The sequence below is a fragment of the Rhinolophus ferrumequinum genome, chromosome 8 (assembly GCF_004115265.2).
Source record: "Rhinolophus ferrumequinum isolate MPI-CBG mRhiFer1 chromosome 8, mRhiFer1_v1.p, whole genome shotgun sequence".
NCBI classification, from domain to species: domain Eukaryota; kingdom Metazoa; phylum Chordata; class Mammalia; order Chiroptera; family Rhinolophidae; genus Rhinolophus; species Rhinolophus ferrumequinum.
In genome coordinates, this window is record NC_046291.1 from 56,591,934 (window position 1) to 56,615,478 (window position 23,545).

A 23,545-nucleotide genomic window follows, 5' to 3' on the forward strand; every position below is an offset into this window, starting at 1 on the left:
TGTTTTTCTAAGTTTTCCAATATCCTTAGAGTTTTGAGCAGCTCCTGCTTTCTTAAATTTTATTTTTATTGATACCTCCTCATTTTTTAAAACAGACATCATTGCCCTATGTACTGTAAAGATGTTATAAGGCTTAAAAAAAAGCGCACAGTTAAATCCAACTGATGCTGCAGGTTAAGTAAAATAATCTTTCTTCTAATTAAGAAAATAAAACTTTTTGGAAAGTCTGAAGTTACGCTTTATTACTCCCTTGGTTTTTGTAGGTTCATTAGAGAATTATTTTCCCCAATAAATATACTCAATAACAATGTTATTTTCTAAAAACTATCCCATTGTGTACAAAATTTAAGTTGAGACACTTAAAGTTGATCTATAAAGTATTCTAGACTTTAGTGGAGAAAATAATGTATGAAGTATATATGTGACATTTTAATTATTGTTAACTCTTATTCCAGAGAATAGTAAAATACATTTCTAAGATTCCAACATGAACATTTTGTGGAGGACTTGGATATCTTTTCTATCCACTCCTGAATGTAGCCACATTACTTATAAAACATTTTTGTATAATTATCAAACCTCAAGGGTATTAACACCTAATGTTGTTAGAATCTGTTTAAACATAGGCTTCAAAGAAAACATAAAAGCTGCATATGAAAGAGAAAAAATCCCTCCCAAATTGTAGCAAGAATGGCCTTTTCAGCATCTTAGTCTCACATAAGAGAGAATGAGATCATATTTCACTAATAATTGGCCTCCTTTTTATGGCTCATTCTACCCAAAAATATGCTAAAGTCTGATTCCAAATATATATTTTCATGTCTTTCTTCTTCTGCCATCTCTAGTTAAACACATTGAAAAAGCAGTTTGGCTCACTGACTACAATTACTTGTTGGCATTTCCTCATTATCCTTCCATAAATTGGATTTCAGCCCTGCCAGATCGCTGAATTGACTCACATTCAAATTAATCTTATGTTATAGTATTTTATGGAAACTTTGCTGTCTTTACATTGAAGCCCGCCGTCAAATTTTTCTACTTCTTTGCTCCTCTTAAAACCATGAGAACTGTTTTTGGATTAAAACCTAATTGCTTTTAGAAGACTTGAACAGATACTTTTCCCAAGAACACATACAAATGGCCAACAGATGTATGAAAGGATGCTGCATTTCACTAGCTATATGGGAAATGCAAATCAAAACTACAATCAGATACCACCTCACACGTGTTAGAATGGCTATGTATTATCAATAAGAGAAGAACTAACAAGTGTTGGAGAGGATGTGGAGAAAAAGGAACCCTCATACACTGCTGATGGGAATGTAAACTGGTAGAGCCACTATAAAAAAAATAGAATGGAAGTTCCTCAAAAAATTAAGAAGAGAATTGCCATATGACCCAGCAATCCCTCTTCTGGGTATCTACCCCCCAAAAAACTGAAAACATTTATTCATAAATATATATGTACCTCTATGTTGATTGCAGCATTATTCACAGTGGCCAAGACATGGAAACAACCAAAGTGCCCTTCAATGGATGACTGGATAAAGAACATGTGGTACATACATACAATGGAATATTTCTTGGCCATAACAAAAGATAAAATAGTGCTAGCTGAGACAACATGGATGGATCTTGAGAATATCAGGCTAAATGAAATAAGTTAGATGGGACAGGATAAGAACCATATAACTTCACTCATATATGGGATAAAAAACAGAAAGCAACAAATGAACAAACAAATTCATAGACAGATGATATTATGGTAGCTACTAGAGGGGAAAGAGTATTAGGGGAAGATGAAGAAGTTAAAAGGAGTCAAATATATGGTGATGGAAGCAGAAGTGACTCTTAGTGGTGAGCACCCAAAGCAATATACAGATGTTTTATTATAGAATTGTATATTTGAAACTCATATAAGGTTGTTAACAGTAGTCACCACGATAACTTTAATTATGAGTAAAGGAATAAAAAACTTAATTGCTTTTATTTTGAAAATCGTTTTGAAGAATAACCCATAAATTACCAAGCATTTGAATCATTCATATTAATTACTAAGCAATGCAAAATATCTATACTTAAAGTAAATGCATTGATGGCAAACAGACACATGAAAAAATGCTCAACCTCACTAATCATTAGAGAAATGCAAACAAAAACCACAAAGAGATATCACCTCACCCAGTTAAAATGGCTATCATCAAAAATCAACAAACAACAAGTGCTGGCAAGGATGTGGAGAAAAGGGACCCCTTGTGCACTGTTGGTGGGATTGCAGATTGGTGCAGCCACTATGGAAAAGAGTACCAAGGTAAATCAAAAAACTGAAAATGGAACTACCTTATGACCCATCAATTCCACTCGTAGGTATGTATCCAGAGAAATCCAAAACTCTAATTCGAAAAAATTTGTGCACCCCTATGTTTATTGCGGCACTATACACAATAGCCAAGACATGGGAACAACCAAAATGCCCATCAGTAGACGACTGGATTAAGAAACTGTGGTACATTTAAACAATGGAGTATTGCGCAGCCATAAAGAAGAATGAAATCTTACCATTTGCAACAATCTGGATGGACCTAGAGAACATTATGCTAAGTGAAATAAGTCAGACAGAGAAAGACAAATACCATATGATCTCACTTATATGTGGAATCTAAAGAAAAGAATAAATGAACGACTAATCAGAAACAGTCTCAGAGACATAGAGGAAAAACTGAGGGTTGCTAGATGGAAGGGGAGGTGGGGATAAGGGGGAAGATGAGGGGATTAGAAAGCACAGTCAGTAACCATAAGATTGCCACGGGAATACGAAAGTCAATTTGGGGAATGTAATCAATAATGTTGTAAAGATTTTGTAGGGTATCCGATGGACACTTGTCTCATTAGGGAGACCACCTCAGGGATGATGTAGATGCCTGATCACTGCACTGTACACCTGAAGCTGAATCTGAATAATAATGAATGACAACTATAATTTTATATGTATATATTTGTATATATACAAGAAGTGGAGTACAGCATTAGGAATAGAGACATTGGAAATGTAACAGCTGTATGTGGTGTCAGAGGGGTAGTAAATGGGGGGAGGAGGGTTATTACTTTGTGAGAGATATAAATGATAAATGTCTAACTATTATATTGTTTTGTACACCTGAAACTAATAAAAACAATTTTTAAAAAAAAAAGAAAAGGTCAACAAGCTTGAAACTATTGTCTATTGATTAAAAAAATAATAAAATATATAATTCATCTTCAAAAAATAAAAAATAAAATAAATGCATTAACATATAGTCCTGGTATAAGGAACAGGATGGTCCCCAATGATTTTTCTGTTAATTCTTTGAACTAGTAGGGTTAATATCAAGTTGGCAAATCATTGTGATAGATCAGCATTTCACACACAAAAAAAATTTTTGCAATTTGTTCAACTGTACTTCTTTGTTATATACCTATAGTATATCCTTATTCTGAAAAATCTGTTTTTGATTGGCTGTGGAAGAGGGTACAAGATCTTGTTTAAAAATATTTTACAGAACAATCATCGGAGATTTTTCCAGTCTTTGTATGTGTTGGACAAGGTTTGTCAATAAATACATGCTTACTGGGAGGAAACGTAATTAAAAAAAAGTAAATGGTAAAAGAGATTAATATCCACTATCCACAAATCACCCAACCCTTGAAGAATGCTCTCTCATCTACTTTTCTATGTCCTTGGCATTTGCATATAAATTTATTCTGCTTTATAATCATTCTAGGATATAGAGCAAACTTCAATAAGAAATTTATGACTCAGTCCTATCCTGGGGAATTCATTTTCTGCCTCCAGAGCCTCTCCTCATCAGTGTTCAGTTTATTATAGAATCTTGAACTTTTCAGGGTGCCTGGCCCAAAGCACATGGCACGCACTGTGCCTCTTGAAGGTGAAATTGGAGAGTTGAGGAGTAATCTGCAGTGCAGATACAATGGAACAACAATAATATTCACTAAAAATCACCCAATTTTAAATTTTTTATAAAAGGAGTTATACTTATCTGAATCTGATTTTAAGTTAATCATATCAAGGAAATAATAATTAAAAGAAAACAAATCATAAATCACAATGTATTCTATTTTCTAAAATAATATGAAGATTTTTTTCCTCCATTGTTTATACTCATTTAAGTTACTCCTTTCCCACTTACTTTATGTCATAACTTGCCAATTCATTAAGCTTTCCTGAATTTATGGCCATCTGTTCTATTGTTACTCAAGCAGAAGAATGCAAAAATGCATTAAACTACATGGTGATTCATTTTGCACCTTACTCAATACTGGCAGTTTCACAATTAAAATGAAATTGTTATTTTGGTAGATTGAATGGTGGTCAGTGGAGCATTAGTCCATCTTCTGTTGACGCCAGAAGATCTGAAATTAACCTTACTGGAGCTGTCTGATTCGGTCAACCATTGAGTGTTGTTTGAGGAAGTTAAGGGTACCACTTTTTTCTTTCATTAAGTAGAAAGGAAAGAAAAACAGAAAACAAATAAAAGAAGACAATGAAAAGAGGAAATGGAGGGAACTGAATCTTTTATCACAGCCTATGTACGAATACCTGAATTCCAAAATTAGGTTCAGCAGGCGCCTTGTTCTGAATAAAATGCAAAGATATTGAGAGAAGCAACACAGTTACCCTTAATAATAGCCCCTGCCTAACGGTTTGCATAAAGGGGACCAGGCAAAATGCATACGCCTTTTGGGCTCCTAAGAAACAGAGAAGTCTAGGACCATGAAACACCAACATTACACCTCACAATATTGACTGAGGAAAATCCTGAAGTTCATTAGCAATAGAAGTAATGACAGATCCATCAGAGATCCTTGCCTGGAGAAGGAAATGTCAGACCATCAGGTGTGGCGTTCCCAAAATTAAGAAATCACAGCTATCTGTAGCCTAAATGGAAAGAATCATAAAGAGGAAAACAACAGATGTAACCTGTTTCTTTGTTTTCAACTGCATGTTCCTTACCCTATGAAATCTGAGTTATATCTAGGTTGTCAGACTGAAGTAGAAATCATACAGCTGGAAACCTTTCTGTTATGTGATATTCCCTGAACTACACTTTATCTTTAGTTCATTCTCTTACTTCTCACCTTCTGCATCAACTTTCCAATCTCCGTTTGTCTCTTTATTCTCTGTAAGATGGTTTATCTGTTGCAAGGGCTTCAACCATGCAGACAGATCCATCAAAATAGCAATTTCAGATTTTTCAGTTTCTACTGGACCTTTTTATGTGGTATGCAAAAATGAACTAATGGCTCATTTGTTCTTCCCCACCCTAATAATTTTGTCAGTTCTGTATTTATTTGTTTGTTCATTCTGGTATATATCAACTCTGGTATCCTTCTAGTCTCCCATTTTCAACATTGTTGAGTCATTTTAAACTTTTTATCTTAATGTCCAGTTACTCAATTCAGGTGTTGTCATCATGATCACTCCTACCCTGGAGAATTTCTTTTAATGGTTGCTTTTTCCCTTTCATGGTTTCTCTACTACTATCTAAATTCCTCATCATGTCATTCATAGATTCACCCAACTACCCACCAAAACTTCCATGCCCACTCTTTTTCTTTCTGTTATCAGAAAAAATATATCTTAGAACACTCTTTGTCCAGTTAATTCTCTATGTAAAAACTATTAGTGCTCATTTATGACTCACAGCATAAGACTCAGACTCCTTAGGCTGTCAAAGTCCCAGATGAGAGTTACTCAAACAACCTCCAACATCCCACATAGTCAATCAAACCTTGTTTTGAATCTTCTGTAGTATGAATGCCTATACAGGAAGGTGGGCGTATTAGCCTTGCTGGTAGAACAAATTACCACATACTTAGTGGATTAAAATGACTGAAATGTGTTATTTTATAGTTTAGAGAACATAAATGCAAAATGAATTTAAGGGAGCTAAAAGCAAGGTGTCAGCAGGGCCATTCTCCCTTCTCAGGTTGTCAAGGAGACTATCTCCTCGACTTTCCCAGCTTCTAGAGCTGCATTCCTTGCATCCCTCCATCTTCAAGGCCAGCAGTACAATGTTGGAGCTAAAAAAAAAACCAAAAAACATAATACTTTCTCTCACACCTTGTATGTTCTTCTACCTGGGCTAATAATCCAATTTACAGAGACAGACTAACAGGAGATAAATCAAATTTTAATATGTACACATGGGGAATTTATACAAAAATTCCAAAAATAGTGAGGCAACATTAGGTATACATGACACTTTGGACAAAGGAGAAAAGAGGGGAACAAGATATTAGATTTCGAAAGTGAGACTGAGCAATTTACATTTAGTTGGGTGGAACACACGTCAGGCAAATTCTTGCTTCAATGGGACACAGGGAGTGAGCTAGCTACCAGGCCCCTGCTTGGTTTGGTGCCTTCCTATCTACCTAGTTAATTTAAATGAGGCTAAGGTGAACATCCTGAAATTTCCTTCTTGGAGTAGGCCTTTTGCTTTGAATTCCTTAGGCAGGAAGGGGGCAGTCAAAGTTTCTTTCTGAGGCTTTTGTTTCCAGTTTAAAATCAATATCCCAGAAGGCACAGTTTTTGAGGTGGCAAAACTTTAGATCCATTTAACAACATCTTCAGATCTCACTCTTTTGCATCTTTACGTTGCCTTTTGCTCCTTGGTAAAGTCTCCTTGTGCTTTCCTCTTGCAAGACACTTGTGATTGCATTTAGGGCCCACCCACGTAACCTAGAAAATCTTCCCATCTTAATTACATTGGCAAAGTCCCACATAGGATAAAGTTAACAGATTCTGGGAATTAGGAGTTGGATATATTTCGAGGCCATTATTCAGCCTACCACCATAGGTCCCTAAACTGTTTTCAAGTCAAATTTTATGTCTTGTACAGGTTCTTCTACCCCACCCTTATCCAAATCTCAGAATGCCTTCCTCTCTGCCAATTGGCAATATAATTAATTTCTTTGGACACAAATTATATAACATTTCATTTAGCAAACATTAGATAGTGCCTACACTATTCAAATGAATTCATTAGGTACTGTGTGGGATATAAATATGTGGTCCTATGCTCCCCAAGCAACGTTTACTGAAGAAAACAAACATGCATTGAATAAACCAGAGGAAATGTTATTTATGGTTATCATCTCCATTTACTCACTTTCATTTTTTTTCTTCAACTCTCTCTAATCAGGTGTTTGTCCCTAACACTCCACCAATATTGCTATTACTGAGGACCACAATGATATCTGTGTCAGTCTAAGTCCATATAATTCCTTCTATGTTTTTCTTTTACATGAGTTTATTCACTAGCACTCAGGAATGTTCCCTTTCTATCTGGAAGGAATTAGTATTAGAGAATTCTCCAGAGAAACAAAACCAATATCATGTTGGGTTTATATGGATATTGGTTTTATTTATAGATATTGGTGCTACAGAAAAAAATGTATGTATATGTATACACAATCAGGTTTGGTAATACATTTTGTAGGAATTTTTTGAGGCATTGTAATTTTATTCTTTTACTTTAAAAATCTCTTTTGTACATGTAATTGTTTCGGTTTCCAAACCCAGTTCACATGTGTGAAGCAGGGTAATTTCCCCCTGCAATTCTCTGACATTAGCTTGGTATTCTACAATTCAACTAATTTCTTACACTATCTAGTGGAGGTAGCATCAGATTCCACAGGTTAAGCAATCAGTTGTACAAGACGGGCCCCCAGCCCCACCCCACCAGCACACAATATACAAGCTCTCTTCAGATGCCAATTGCTAGTCCAAACTATCACTATGGCGTCTGACCTACTGGCTACACATTGGAAGTTCCAATGACAACACCTCCCCACCCCCCAAAGGACTTAAGACACCAGTTATAATTCCAGGTTGCTACCTGTACTTCTGACTGACTGGCTATAAACCAGAAGATCCCAAGACTCCTTCCTCCAGTTTGATTAATTTGCAAAAGCAACTCACAGAACTCAGTAACATTTTATTTACTAGATTACTAGATTATTATGAAAGGATATCACTCAGGCACAGCCAGATGGAAGAGATGAATAAGGCAAGGTATGGGGAAAGGGCGTGGAGTGTCCATGCTCTCTCCTATTGCACCAGTCTCCCCAAATCCCCATGTGTTCACTACCCTGGAATCTCTCCAATTCCCATCCTTCTAGTTTTTTATGGAGGCTTAATTACATAGGCAGGGTTGATTAAATCATTGGCTGTTGGCAACTGATTCAACCTCCAGCTCCTTCATTACCCTCCTGATTCTTCTTTTAAGGACCCTTGTGACTACATTGGGCACAGTCTGATAAAGCAAGATTACACTATCTACTGGAGGTATCTCCTCCCTGTGTTAGTATCCTTAACTTCCTGCACTTAATCACATCTGCAAAGGTCCTTGCGCCATGTAAATTATCAATATATTCACAGGTTCTGGAGATTAAAACCTAAACATTTTTCAATGGGCTATTATTCTGTCTACCACACTATATATAACTGATATTTTTTTAAATAATCAATTTGACAATCTTCCTCATTAACTGTTTATTTTCTTTTTTTTCCCATTTACATTTAGTGAAACTATTGATGATTTAGGTCTTGTATATTGTATCACCTTATATTTGACTTATTCTCATTCTGCTTCTCCTATATTTTTCTCTCTTTTTTGTTTTTAAATTTTTATTTTCTTATTCTATTTGTTATCTATTTATATTAGGACTTCTGATTTTTTTAAATTTAAATTCAATTATTCCCGAGATTTAACTGTGCATATTTAACTTCCTACCATTATAATTTTTATTTCTTGAAATTTCATTTTATAAAAAATGTATCTGTTAAACTTGGTACACTCACTTTTGCAAGTACATCTTTTATTTCTTCATTCTTTTTTTATATATGACTGTGAATTGCTTTTGTTGACTCTCATATGCTTTCTCATCTATTCAGTAATCTTTGTGAGTATGTCAGTTTTTTCTTAGCTGTGGTACTACTGTGGGTCCAATTTTGGGGATACTTTTAACTAGAAAGTAGGTGTTTCTGCTTTTGCTCTTCTTCAGAAATGGAAGCATTGTTGGATCACTTCAGGCTCCACAAGGGTTTTTTTTTAATTGTTGTTGTTGTTTGTTTGTTTTTTATCTAGAATGCAAGATAAAATATAATAAATTACTCAATAATATCAAAATAATTAAATAAAACTACAGAAATACATTTAATTTTACTTTGACACATTTACATTTTCTTTATGGACTTCCCAATTTTCATTTCTTCAATATATTTCAATAAGCCACTGCTTTAATCTTTTGGATGCTCATAGTTTTAAAATATTGGCTAGTAAGAACCTCTTTATAGGACTCCTGTGTTCGCTTGAAATTATGCTATCAATCAGTGAAAGCCTACTTTCTTTTGGGCACACTAAGATATCACAGACCTATCTTGTACTTTCTTTAACCCAGATAGGAAATTTCATTGCTCATATATACGTTGTGTCCTTTTATTTGGGAATGGTATTAGAAATTGTAATTGAGGAGTTGCGATTGCATGTTGCTGGGATAACAGTGTTTCTAGCTCATTTCAGTATGCAGAGGTATAAAAGAAACATTTGTTTTGTTTGTTTAAATTTTTTAAATTTTAATACAGTTCAGATCAGCATGACTGGTTCATTTCAGCTCCTTCACTGCCAAACCTTCAGGTTTTCTGACTTCTCTTTGTCTGTGATGACCAAGGTGTAAAAGTATGTGCTGCATCAAACCTTAAACTTCACATTATCCTTATTTTTCTTGATCTTGACAGATCAAGGCCTTCCTGCTCACAACCATCCTTTCTCCTGGCTGTAAGCAGGAAGGCCTTCATTTCTTCAATTCTGCCAGGCATGGCTACGAGGCGTGGCCAGGACAGTAACCGGCAAAATGTGAAGAGGACGAAAAAAACTATTTGGTTTTCTTTAAATGAGTGCTTCATATTGGTATTTCCACTTAGTTCTAACACAGTGTGTTAACATAATTTTCTTCAGGTGATCCAGTAAGTGTTCTATTTTTTACTTACAGTGAAAACATGTCTGACAAAATAAACATACTTCAAAATTCTTTGTCTATCAATCCAAAAATAATAGTACAGTGGGTGTTAATAATAAAAATGAAACTACTAGATTAGGTTTAAGGTTTCCTATATAGATCTTTCTGCTTATATTATGAATTCCAATAAGCATATGTATACCAGTAACTTTGTTTTAGAGCCATTATAACTCACCCTACATGGCTACAGAAGTATTTACTTGATGTATGATTTGGTGCAGTTTACTTCAAATTCATGATGTTATCATTCCGGCAGATGGCAGCTCCATATTCTTTGAAAGTGTCATTTTTAGGTGTTGATATTTAGCTTCTGGCAGAGAGTGATGGAAATCAGCCCTATCGGTCTACTTTACGAGGTGTGTGTGTGTGTGTGTGTGTGTGTGTGTGTGTGTGTGTGCACGTGTGAGGCGGGAAATCAGCAATTTAATGTCCAAAGCTTTGTATATTTTGCCACCATCTGATCTATCTCCCATAGTTAAATGCATGGTTATATGCTTACGATTCATATGTATGACTTCAGGCTGGGCAGAACAATTCTGTCTTCTATGTTCAGTTTCAAACAATATTACAATTTACATGTTTTTATGTTCAATTAAATTTTAACTTTACAAAATCCTGTTCTGATAAATTATTTTATTTATCTTTCTCACTTTAATAAGCTTAGCATCACTTTCTTTTTATAAAACATAATATTCCCTTACAACCTTAATATATTTTGTTGTGCACTGTTATGCCAAGGCTTGCAAATGTATACATGCCATTCCCAGGTAATATTATCACATAGGACCATACAGTTCTTTATTTTGATCCAGGGGGATTTTGAGGAAGATACCTAGTATCTTGGAATGTTGTATTATTGCTAAGTTAGCATACATAAAAAACCTTTTTAAAAAATTTGAGATCTTTTCACATCTCAAAATTCTGAATATATAAAACTGGAATCTTTTTGAGTTATAGAAAGTCTAGTGAAGAATTCCCATGTATCTACAGTTGACCCTGAATAATGCAGAAGTTACGGGCACTGACCACCCCCATACAGTAAAAAATCTATATATAAATTATAACTCCACCAAAACATTTTGTCCTCCATTGGGGATTGGTTCCAGGACCCCCCACAGATATCAAAATCTCGGATGCTCAAGTCCCTTATATAAGATGTTATATGGTATATAACAGCACATATAGTTGGTCCTTTGCAACCATGGATTGAACTCAGTACAATATTGACTGAAAAAAATCTCTAAGTGGACCTGCACAGTTCAAATCTGTGTTGTTCAAGGATCTGTATTACTAAAATACCATGTGAATCTAAATTCTCAAAGTCATTATAATATTAGGAAAATAGAAACAGAATTTCTTAAGGACAAAGTAAAACACTGTCACAAAAATGTGTAAGACTTATACCTTAAAACTTTTCTTGATATTTCAAATATATTTTTTCCTACAAAATCATAAAAAATTTAGATTACCTCATTCATTAAAACATCAATAGAAAACACTAGATTTTATAATTGTTGCACACTTTAATAACTATACTTTTTTTAAATACTAGGTTCTATTTTATATTTCTACAAAACTTTAGCTATTAATTTTAGTGTATAAATCAAAATTACTTAGAAAGCAATGATCCTATGCCACTAATGGACAATTTTGTGTTCTGTAGTAATTGCATTTATCAATACAAAATAAAACTATAGAATTATTTTTAAAATTAATGTTAAACTTTACATTTCTGTTTTATTACATAATACTTCACTTCTTTTTAAAGATTTTACTGAAATTTTCTTCTTTACATTTTTTTTTAATTCCACAGTTTAGAAAAATTTGACAAACATTGCAATTATTAAAAAATTTTTCAAGACATCTAGACTTGGGCAACTAAGACTCTTATTTCCTACCTATGTTCTATCATGAATACAAATGTTGAATTTCTTTATGAGTTTTGCACTGTCTAAAAAGAAGTAATAACTATTGATTTTCAAGTGGGTAATTCTCAGGATTTTAAGTTACATATAAATATGTTCACAGAGCCATTCTGTCATTTTAGCTGGAAACATACACTGCAGCAAATTACTCAGGCACAAATTTTTACCTTTTTACAATAAAATCAGTGTTTACAATCAAGTATTTTGTTTTTGTTTGTTTGCAAGTCCCATCCCAAATAATAATTTTTGAGACTAAGATATCTGAAGACATTTCAGGATTCAATACGCTTACAGAGGTGGTTTTATGAATATTAGTACCCAGAGCTCCTTTTCAAGGGAATAGATCTTTCATCCCCAAAACAAAGATTATCTAACATTAAAAAAAACTGAGTTGCTTATTCATATACATATTGAAATTTCAGCATCCACTCAATGTCTCTTGTTAGCCTGGGTTCCTAATTTAAAGTATGTGTCTTCTGCCTTCTTGTTTTATGCAGTCTAGGCTTACTCTGAATACAGAATTAATCCATTTTGGTCCATTTCCAATCACTTGAATATTTCATCATTAACAGCTCTCGTGGGTGTTCTGTGTCCTTAATTTTTAGAGACAGTCCATCACGGAGCCCAAGGCCTTTGGTGATGACGTCTCAAATGCTAAGTCTTATTCTAGGGCAATCTTAGGAGTTCCTGGCCCTCCTAGAAGCAGGAATTCTAGAAGCATTGTAGAAACATGATACAAATGTGGACTTAGCTAACTCCAGGAGTAGAGCAAGAGGAGGAACTTGTCCATCTAAAAGATTATTGTCACCTGATAACACATAACTTCAGAAGCTTATATTCAGATACAGCAGTGATGAATGAATAATTCGGAGAGTTTTTTACACATATGTAAAAATGTCACTCCTTCGGTTTTATTTCAACATCTTTTATGCAGTTTTGTAATGTCTTCTGAGAATTTGAGTGGTAACATTTATTTTTCCACACATACAATTAGGCCAATAAGTTAGAATGAGTATCTTCCAGGTCTCAGTATTTCTTAGCTGTCTCAGAATATTAAGGTCCCTGGAACCATCAAGAAGAAACAATAATTTTGAATCATCACTGTTGTATCAACACAAAACTTTAGATTGGGAACCACAACTGTCTACTAATTTCTGAATAGAAGTAAAATGTTCCTTTTGTTCCTGGAACAGAAAAACACTTCTGGTAGATTGATCTTAACATGAGACAAAAACAAGGAACCTTATACTTTCATGGAGTCTTATACGAAAGATTAAGAGGTGTGGAGGTATGACAGAAGCTGATCAAAGATTCAGTGATGATTCTTAACTAAAACAACAAAGTCTTTTGAACTGAAACTCTTGGGGGCCATGGCCTACAGTGTCAGTCCCAGAGTGCGGAGGGGAGACAGGGAGGAGGAATCTAAAGATAAATATCAACAGTTTACCCACATCTGGTCTTCACCTTGCTGACTCGTCCCACCATTTTTGAGTTCCATGCCAAGTTAATATTAAATTGTTGGTAAATGCTAGATTGCAGTAGAAAACAAAACCATAGATTCAGAATTTAGAATGAGACTTTGTCATTAGTTATTTTTAAAAATACAATGCAGAAAGAAAAAGAAATTCAGGTATATTATCTATTGCTGCATAACAATATTACCACAAACTTAGCAACTTAAACAATACACATTTATGATCTCACAGCTTCTTTGGGCACAGTTTAGCTGAGTCCTCTGCTGTAGGGTCTCACAAAGCGACAAACAATGTGTCAGCTAGGCTGCTGGTACCAATCATTGCGCTAACTACTAGAGATACAAATATAAAAAAGCTGAACCCAACACATTCCTCCATGGATTTTATAATACAATGAGAAAGTTTCAGTCATGGGTAGTTTCAATATAATGTTATTTAGGACATAGAAGAACTAGGATTTGGTGATTGGATGTATGGGGTGAGTTAAGGGGGTCCGTTACAAAGGACACTTAGGTTTTGACTTAAGCAAACATGTGGCTTGTGTACCTACATTGAGGCTGAATACACAGGCACACAGGCATAAGAACTGTCAACAGTTTGCCCATAAATATACTTCCCCAGGAAAACATAATTATGTTTATGTCCATACAGTCTTTTCTCTATTACACATTTACATATAAATAAATATGTACCGGCATTGCAAATATCTCTACTACAGAAAGACGTTGTTTCCTCTTGTTTATCCTTAATTAGCAATGTCATTCCCCAGATATGGCTGATTGAAAAAGAGTAGCTATCCAACCCCAGAGGAACCACTCCATAAACTAATCTGAATTAATCAGATTCCCTTTTGAGAATTTGAAGTAAGATATGCGGAAACCTAATAAATTGCTCTCAAGGTAATGGCAGATCATTAGAGTAAAGGTCCATGAACTCCTACAGTGGAATTCCCTGGAGCTTCCTGTTTTCCAGCTTTGATGAAATCTAGTTCTGTTTTCCTTTAAGTTTTTAAAATATGTATTTTTTACAATAAATCTCTTCATCTTGGGCTAAATTAAGTAGGTTTTCTTCAAACCATTTTCCCTGCTTAAAATAGTTTGACGACTATTGATGTCTATTAAAAAAATCAAAACAAACAAACAAAAAAAAATCAAGAAACAGATCTTAGATTCTAGTATTATAGGATGTTTCTACTTGAATTTAAAAACAGAAAAGACATTTAGATTAAGGAGCCATATTTGCTATATCTGATTTATTCATTAAGGACCTCCTGTTTATTACTTCATGTATATCAGTATTTTTACTAACAATGTAAATTTGTATGTGGTAGTTGTAAACTTGTAGGTCGTATTGCAGAACCCTAAAGGAAGAGTTCTAAGGTTCTTTTGTAGCCCTAGATCACCTAGAATAGGGCTTTAATTAATATTTGTTGGGTTTTTTATTATTTTTTGTTATTAATTACATAGAGAAAAAAACAATATCTCTTATTAAATGTGGAAGAAATCAAGTCTTCTCCCAGAACATAAAGCAAGCATCATCTTTATAATCAGATATCACTCAAGGAAGTATGTGGTTGACTTATGAACAATAATTTCAAATTATTACAAAGGGCACTGATGAGGCCAAGAATATCCATTTTTTATCTTACCTTTTCCTCAAGGGTTATACAAAATTAAGGTGATTTTCTCTACCAAGTATATCTGTCACTTGTACTATATTGAAATTTTAGGAAATGCCTTAGAAAAGCCAGTTAATTACTCTATATACCATAATTGCACATTTTTATGTCTAATTAAGATAATGGAATCTGAAAATTGGTCATTCATAAAATCATGCATGCACTGATTAAAAATTCATTTTTTTCTACAAACTACAATTATTACTTTATTTAGAAAGTATTTATGGAGACATTCTAGCTAGTAGGCACTGTGCTAGAACAGTTCTACTGTTGAAATCAAGACACAAGGTACCTGACTTCAAGAAGCTTACAATTCACTATAAATTTATACTTACATTTAAGATATATTTAAAATACAAAATAGAAAACAATCTATGTGGAAACTGTTTTAATGAGTTGTGCCAAGTCACTGATCCCACTTTTTCTGTCATTTTTATAATGGACTCTGGTTTGCCAGAGCAAGCAAATCTCTCCCCACCTTCCTTAAAAATGTCTTTTCTGCACTTATGCTAGCAAATAAGAAGTCATTTGACTTAAATATAATCTTTGAAAGTACAAATACATTATAGAAAGTTTAAATCCATGGATAATTAATTTCATAATTTAGAATCTGATTACCTTCTCCGTAGTGAAAATATTACTTTCATGAAGGGAAATGTACAGGGAGAAGCTGTATGGAAAAGTGCTTTGGGAGTATGTGAGACTGGATAAGACATTTTTCAGTGTTACCTCATCACGTAATGTCGGTCAGCTAATGAGCAAGAGAGATAACATGGACTGTCAGGTTAAGAAACTGATCCATCAGATTAACAGAAAAGAGTTTCCCTTGAAAATCATCTTTGGCATGCAAGTATTACCAGAAATCAAAAATGTCAGTAAGCCTAATTTCAAATGGCATATTTGGTATCAGAATTTCTCTAAGGTCATAATTTTTTCCCAGTTTTGCATTGCTTGAGGTCACTTTCATCACTTGTTTAAAATAGTGTTTTCAATTTATATTCAGATATTAAAATGTAGATATTGAATACATTAAAGTTGCTTTTCTTCTCACTACTTAAATACTATCAAGTGTTTTGAGAAGCTCTTAAAATCTTTTAATTTTAGGTCAACTCCCTGGTGGTGTACTTCTGAAAGAGATCAATTTGCCTCTTTCCTCCTGAACCACTTCCGGAGGAGACATTGACAATATGATTTATGATTTCAGCTCCACCTAAGTCCTTCAGACTAAACTGTTTCCTTTATCTGGAACATTCTCTTCATCTGAAACATTTCGTCTTTAAGTTGAATCATTAAACTATGCCTGCTATTCTGACCCTTTCACCCAGCTTTCTATTCTTCAATTTTACACTAAAAAACAAGTTACCAATTTTCAATAAGTCTCTCCATTCATACATAATGAATCTACCTCCAGAAAGCTTCTTTTTACAATGTCAGATATTGAAAACTGTTTCCTGCTTGCTTTTTCAGTCAATAAAGTGATTTTTATAGGACTAGAAACACACTTTTCAGAACATCTCTTAGAGTTAAAAATCACAAGTTTGAAAGCTCCACCCAAATGTCACCTGTTCAAAATGGTATTCACTGTTTATAATAATTTATACAAGCATCCTGTGATTCTTTTCCAAATCCAAAATTAATAAAGAAACACATTTCAATTAATTACTGACCCCACACATGATATATAGATACGAGTATATACTCTGCCAGTTTCATTTGTAGTTTGGTTGCTTAAAAACGCCTGCTATTAAGCCTAAGGCTTCAGGCTTAAAACCAAAATAGAGAAAAACAAGGGCCATATTTGTCAGTCCAACGAATGTTCCTATAAGTTTATGTGGTCTCTTTACACAGCTGACACTTTCTACTTTAATTAGTTGAATCATCTAAATCACACCTGCTATTTTGACCACCCTTATAAATTTATTTGCTTTCTATTAGGTACTCATTTTGCCTATTAATATACTCTGCACTCTGATTCCCGCTATTTGTTTCTTTGCCTTAATCCAATACCAGCCTTTCTCTTCCTCGATGATATGCATGTTCCTTTCTTCTTTCAGGTCACAATTATGATTATGAGCAATTCTTCTCATGCACAGAGACTGTTGGTATAGTTTTTCAGGCACTAAACTAGGAATCATGAATGAATTTGCCATTAGTTAACTTGTTCTGTTCACTGGTTATTTTGTAACTTTTAAAATGGGAGAGATGGGCAAGATCAGGTTAAAAAACTGGTGAAGCTTTAGGGCAAACCCCATCCACAGACACTTGATATGTTTGTGTACCTTGTATGTTTTTTCTTAATGCTAATTTTCGCTCATCAGAATAAAGAATCTTTTCCTCACATTATCATAGGACCAAACCTACTCTATTCTTTACATCAAGTTCAGCTCATATATTTATAGTCTGTCTGGTTCCTGTAGGCATCTATAGTTGCAACTCTGAGATAAAAGTCTAAGGTTCCAAAAAGCAATAGAAAGGTAATAAACTGAAGGATTTTTTTTTTTACAGTTCATTCAATTCCATTACTGATTCATTATTAAACATTAGACCATAAAACCAAGATATTAGGACATTAAATATGGACAAACAATATAAGTCCCATTGGTCTACAGGAGAAGCAATGAATGCTATCATTTAATTTGTGAAAAGTTGAATAGCAGAAACTCTGTAAATGAAATCAAGTCCTATGCCTCATTGAATGAGTTCAGAGTTCTCCAAGGGGAAATGTGAGTTCCAGTGTCCAGCAAATAACAGGCAATGTCTTTAATTTAGCTGTAATTTTGAAATGGTCAGTTGGCAAACAATATTGAGAAGAAGGATGTAAATAATCTAACTTTGCAGGAGGCTAAGAAGGGGCCACGGCAATGAACCATTCAAGGTTTTGAACTGAAACAAAAATATGCTAGAACTTTATTTTGACTGTCCATTGATCAAATAATTTTCGATTTTCCCACTCATTCCCATACCCTCCAAAGTAGCGGGATCTAAATTTTGTTGAGAATCTTAAACAGATCTTTCCTCTCAACAGTTTCAATGATATTTTTTTTAATTAATATACTTTAATCATTATTTGACATTTTCTGCTTTACCATTACTTATTTGAACTTAATAAAAATGGAATCAGACAATATGTACTTGTACATCTTTCATGTCTGACTCCTCCTGCTTAACACAATTGTTAAAATTTATGACAGAAAAGGGAAAAAAAATATAATTCTTTCAATAAATGCAGAAAAAGCGTTTGACAAGACAACATCCACTTATGATTAAAACACTTATTAAAAGAGGTATAGAAGGAAAATACTTTAACATAATAAAGGCCATATATGACAAAACCACAGCTACTATCATAATTAATGAAGCCATTTGCTCCACATTCAGGAACACGACAGGGCTGTCCCCTATCACCTCTACTTTTCAACATAGTATTGGAAGTCCTAGCCAGAGCAATCAGGCAAGAGAAAGAAATAAAAGGCATCCAAATTGGGAATGAAGAAGTTAAATTGTCACCCTTGGCAGATGACATGATACTAGATATATATATATAGAAAACCCTAAAGACTCCACCAAAAAGCTACCAGAAAGAATAAATGAATACAGTGAAGTTGCCGGCTACAAAATCAATGTACAAAAGTCCATTGCATTCCTATATAATAACAATGAAATCTCAGAAAAAGAAGTACAAAAAAAAAATTCCTTTGACAATTGCAACAAAAAGAATAAGATACTTAGGAATAAACTTAACCAACGATGTGAAAGACCTATATACTGAAAACTATAAGACATTTTTAAAAGAAATTGAAGAAGACACAAAGAAATGGAGAGACATTCCATGTTCATGGACTGGAAGAATCAACATAGTTAAAATGGACATATTACCCAAAGCAATATACAGATGTAATGCACTCTCCATCAAAATTCTAATGGAATTATTTAAAAGAAATAGAACAAAAAATCATCAGATTTGTATGGAACCACAAAAGATCCTGAATAGCCAAAGCAATCCTAAGAAAAAAGAACAATGCTGGAGGTATCACACTCCCTGACTTCAGCTTGTACTATAGAGCAACAATAATCAAAACAGTATGGTATTGGCAGAAAAACAGACACACAGACCAATGGAATAGAATTGAGAACCCAGAAATAAACCCACATAAATATGGACAGATAATTTTTGACAAAGAAGCAAAAAACATACAATAGAGAAAAGACAGCCTCTTCAATAAATGGTGCTGGGAAAATTGGAAAGCCACATTCAAAAGAATGAAACAAGACTGCTATCTGTCACCATCTACCAAAATTAACTCAAAATGGATCAAAGACCTAAACATAAGACCTGAAACAAAAAAAAACTGCATAGAAGAAAACATAGATGATAAACTTATGGACTTTGGGTTCAAAGAGCATTTTACGAACTTGACTCCAAAGACCAGAGAAGTAAAAGCTAAAATAAATGAATGGGACTATATCAGACTAAAAAGCTTCTGCACAGCAAAAGAAACAATCAACAAAATAAAGAGGCAACCAACCAAATGGGAGAAGATTTTTGCAAACAACGCCTCTGATAAGGGGATAATATCCAAAATATATAAGGAATTCACACAACTCAACAACAACAAAAAACAATCCAATTAAAAAATGGACAGAGGACCTAAAGAGACATTTCTCCAAAGAGGACATACAAATGGCCAATAGAAATATGAAAAAATGCTCCACATCACTAATCATCAGAGAAATGCAAATAAAAACCGCAATGAGATATCACCTCACACCAGTCAGAATGGCTATCATCAACAAGACAAATAGTAACAACAGTTGGAGAGGCTGTGGAGAAAAAGGAACCCTCATACACTGTTGGTGGGAATGTAGATTGGTGCAGCCGCTATGGAAGGCAGTGTGGAGGTTCCTCAGAAAATTAGGAATAGAATTATAATATGACCCAGCAATTCGTCTCCTGGGTATCTACCCCAAAAATCTGAAAACATTTATCCATAAAGATATATGTGCTCCAATGTTCACTGCAGCTTTTATGGTGGCCAAGACTGGAAACAACCAAAGTGTCCTTCGATAGATGAATGGATAAAGATGTGGTAAATATACACAATGGAATACTATTCTGCCATAAGAAAAGATGAAATAATACCATTTGCAACAACATGGATGGATCTTGAGATTATAATGCTAAGCGAAATAAGTCAGACAGGAAAAGTAGAGACCATATGATTTTACTGATACGTGGTATATAAAACTGAAAACAACAATAGAACAAGACCAACAAATGAAGAAACAAAAACTCATGACACTGACAATAGTTTAGTGGTTACCAGAGAGTAAGGGGGGAGGGATGTAGATGAGGGTAAAGGGGATCAAACATATGGTGATGGAAGGAGAACTGATTCTGGGTGGTGAACACACAATGTAATATATAGATGATGTATGACAGACTTGTACACCTGAAAATTTATGTAACTTTACTAGCCATTGTCACCCCAATAAACTTTAATTTAGAAAAAAATTGTGACAGAGACCTTAACTGGGACAGAAACAGAGATCCTGTGGGAAGAGCTACAAAAAGTGGGAGGAGCTATCACACTCTAGGTCATAAGGCAGCCCTACACGTACTGGAAGAACTCTGCTTACAACAGACGTCTAAGGGTTGTAGGGTTGTAACAACCCCTCCCCTTAATTGCCTCTTCCCCTTTATAAAAGGGGCTTCCTGATTCTTTCTTCCTCCATATGTGGCTGGCCATGGCTACTTGTACTGGATTGCAGTCTTCTCTTTCTCCTGAATAATCCTTTTTGGTGACAGAATACCTAGATGACTTTTGTTTTTATGGTAAACAAAATGTTTTGATAATTCATCACGGTAATTTTATAAACCTGTATATTCATTTTTAGTATTCTACTCATCGATTAGATTCTACTCATCGATTAGTATTCTACTAACTGAATATGTCACAATTCGTTTATTCACTTTCTTGTTAATTGGACATTTGTGTAGTTTGCAGTTTGCGGACAGTAAAACTGTCTTTGAATGGACATACATTTCATTTCTGTCTAGAAGTGGTACTGGTGGGTCACAGGATAAGTACATATTTACTCTTAAAAGAAATTGACAAAATGTTATTCAAAATAGTTGTTCTATTTTATACCTTCCCCAGTAACGAATGTTTCAGATGCTCTGTACCCTCATGAAAATTTGGTCTTAGTCATTTTTAGTCATTTTAGTACATGTGATATAGTATCTCATTTGGTTTTAATTTGATGTTTACTGATGAAAATGGTTTTGAACACATTTTATAGGCTTATTTAGCCACTGATACATTCATTTGCTCATTTTTAAAGTTGACTTATTTGTGTTTTTGTTATTGATTCGTAGAAATTCTTTATATATTCTAAATACAAGGCCTTTGTCAAATATATGTACTGAGACTACTTTCTCACAGTCTATACTGCTTTTTCATTCTCTTAATGATGTATTTTAACATACTGAATATTTAATTTTTATAAAATCTTATATTTCATTTTATAGTTGGTGATTTTTGTGCCCCCTCTGAAAAAGTATTGCCTTTCTCAGATCATAAAGATATTCCCTGATATATTTTTTAACAGGCATTATAGTTTCAGTGTTTACTTTTGGTCTATAACCCATCTCGAATTAATTCACTGTGAGGTAGGAGTGGAGATTCACTTTTCCCCCTTGTTTATCCATCATTATTTGTAGAAAAGATTATCCTTTCCTATTAAATTGCCTTAGCATCTTTATTGAAAATCATCTATGTCTGGATATGTTTCCAGATCCTCTTTTCTCTCCACTGATCTATTTGTTTACACCTGTCAATGCCACATTATTTTAAATAGCAGACTTATATTAAGTTTGAAATCAAATAGTGTGATTCCTCCAAAAATTTTTCCATGATTGTTTTGACTACTCTCAGTCCTTTGCATATCAGTGTAATTTTAATATAAACTTGTCAAATTCTGCCAAGAACAATTTTTGTTGAGATTTTAATTGGGGTCACATTGAAACTATAGACTAATTTTGGGGGGACTGAGATCTTAATACTACTTCTCAAAAATCATTCCCTGGAAAGGAGGTGGTGGGCAGCCGGTGTTTGATAAAATTCATCCCCCTTATGGTCGCTTCGATTGTTCACAATCAAAATTAACATAGCAAAATAAGCCAAGATGTCTGTCGATCCAATGACCTATGAGACCCAGTTTTTTGGCTTCACACCACAAACTTGCATGCTCAGGATCTACATTGCATTTCAAGATTACCTGTTTGAAGTGATGCAGGCTTGTTAAACAGGTTATTCTGAAGAAGCTGGATGGCATCCCAAACTCTGAGATCAGCCCAGTCCAGATTCGTAAATGCACGGAGAAGTTTCTTTCCTTTATGAAAGGACGTTTTGATAACCTTTTTGTCAAAATGGAGCAGCTGTTTTTACAGTGGATTTTGCGTATTCCCCCAAACATCTTGCTTCCAGAAGATAAATCTCAGGAGATGTATCCTTATAGTGAGGAAGAATTCCAGCTTCTCCAAAAAGAAATTGAACAGTTACAGGAGAAGTATAAGGCTGAGTTATGCACTAAATAGGCCCTTCTTGCAGAATTAGAAGAGCAAAAAATTGTTCAGGCCAAACTCAAACAGACATTGGCTTTGTTTGATGAGCTTGAAAATGTTGGCAGAGATCATGGGACTAGTGATTTTAGGGAGAGCTTGGTGTTCCTGGTCCAGAACTCCAGAAAACTACAGAATATTAGAGACAATGTGGAAAAGGAAAGCAAAAGACTGAAAATATCTTAATTACTAAAGAGTAAAAGGAGCCTGTCAAAAGTACAATGACTGTCGGATTTATATCAGTGAGTATTCTTATTTTAGTGAACTGTATATTTTATTGGATTTTCTTTGTTTACTCTTTCTTTTATTTGCACATCTTCCTGTTTTTTGGTTCACTCTCGTTATATCTGTGTACTACCCCAAACTAATCTTTGAAGTATCTATTCCTTACCAGCTTCTAATAGGTGGGAAGGGATTCTTGATTCAATAACGACTCATTTGGGTGCATGATTGAAGAAATAAAGTTTTCCCTGGCTAGTCAAAGATATTTAAAAAAAAAGAAAAAGAAAAGAAAAGAAAATCATGCACTGTTTATTGATAGTGCTGTTTATTTGGTCTTTAGTTTCTTTCAGCAATATTTTCCTGTTATTAGTTTAGAAGTCTTGCACCTCTTCTGTTAACTTTATTTCCAACCATTGATGCTATTATAAAATGGAACATTTTTTTCTTAATTTCATTTTTCAAATATTTACTTGTAGTATACACGATCACAATATAGTTTTTACATTGTATTTCTATTGTTGTGTAACAAATTGCTACAAACTTA

General features: G+C 34.1%; 1 pseudogene; it reads left to right on the forward strand.

Moving 5' to 3' along the window:
- The first annotated feature begins 22,299 nt into the window (after positions 1–22,299).
- On the forward strand, positions 22,300–22,965 carry LOC117026268 (protein MIS12 homolog; annotated as a pseudogene).
- The last annotated feature ends 580 nt before the right edge of the window (positions 22,966–23,545 follow it).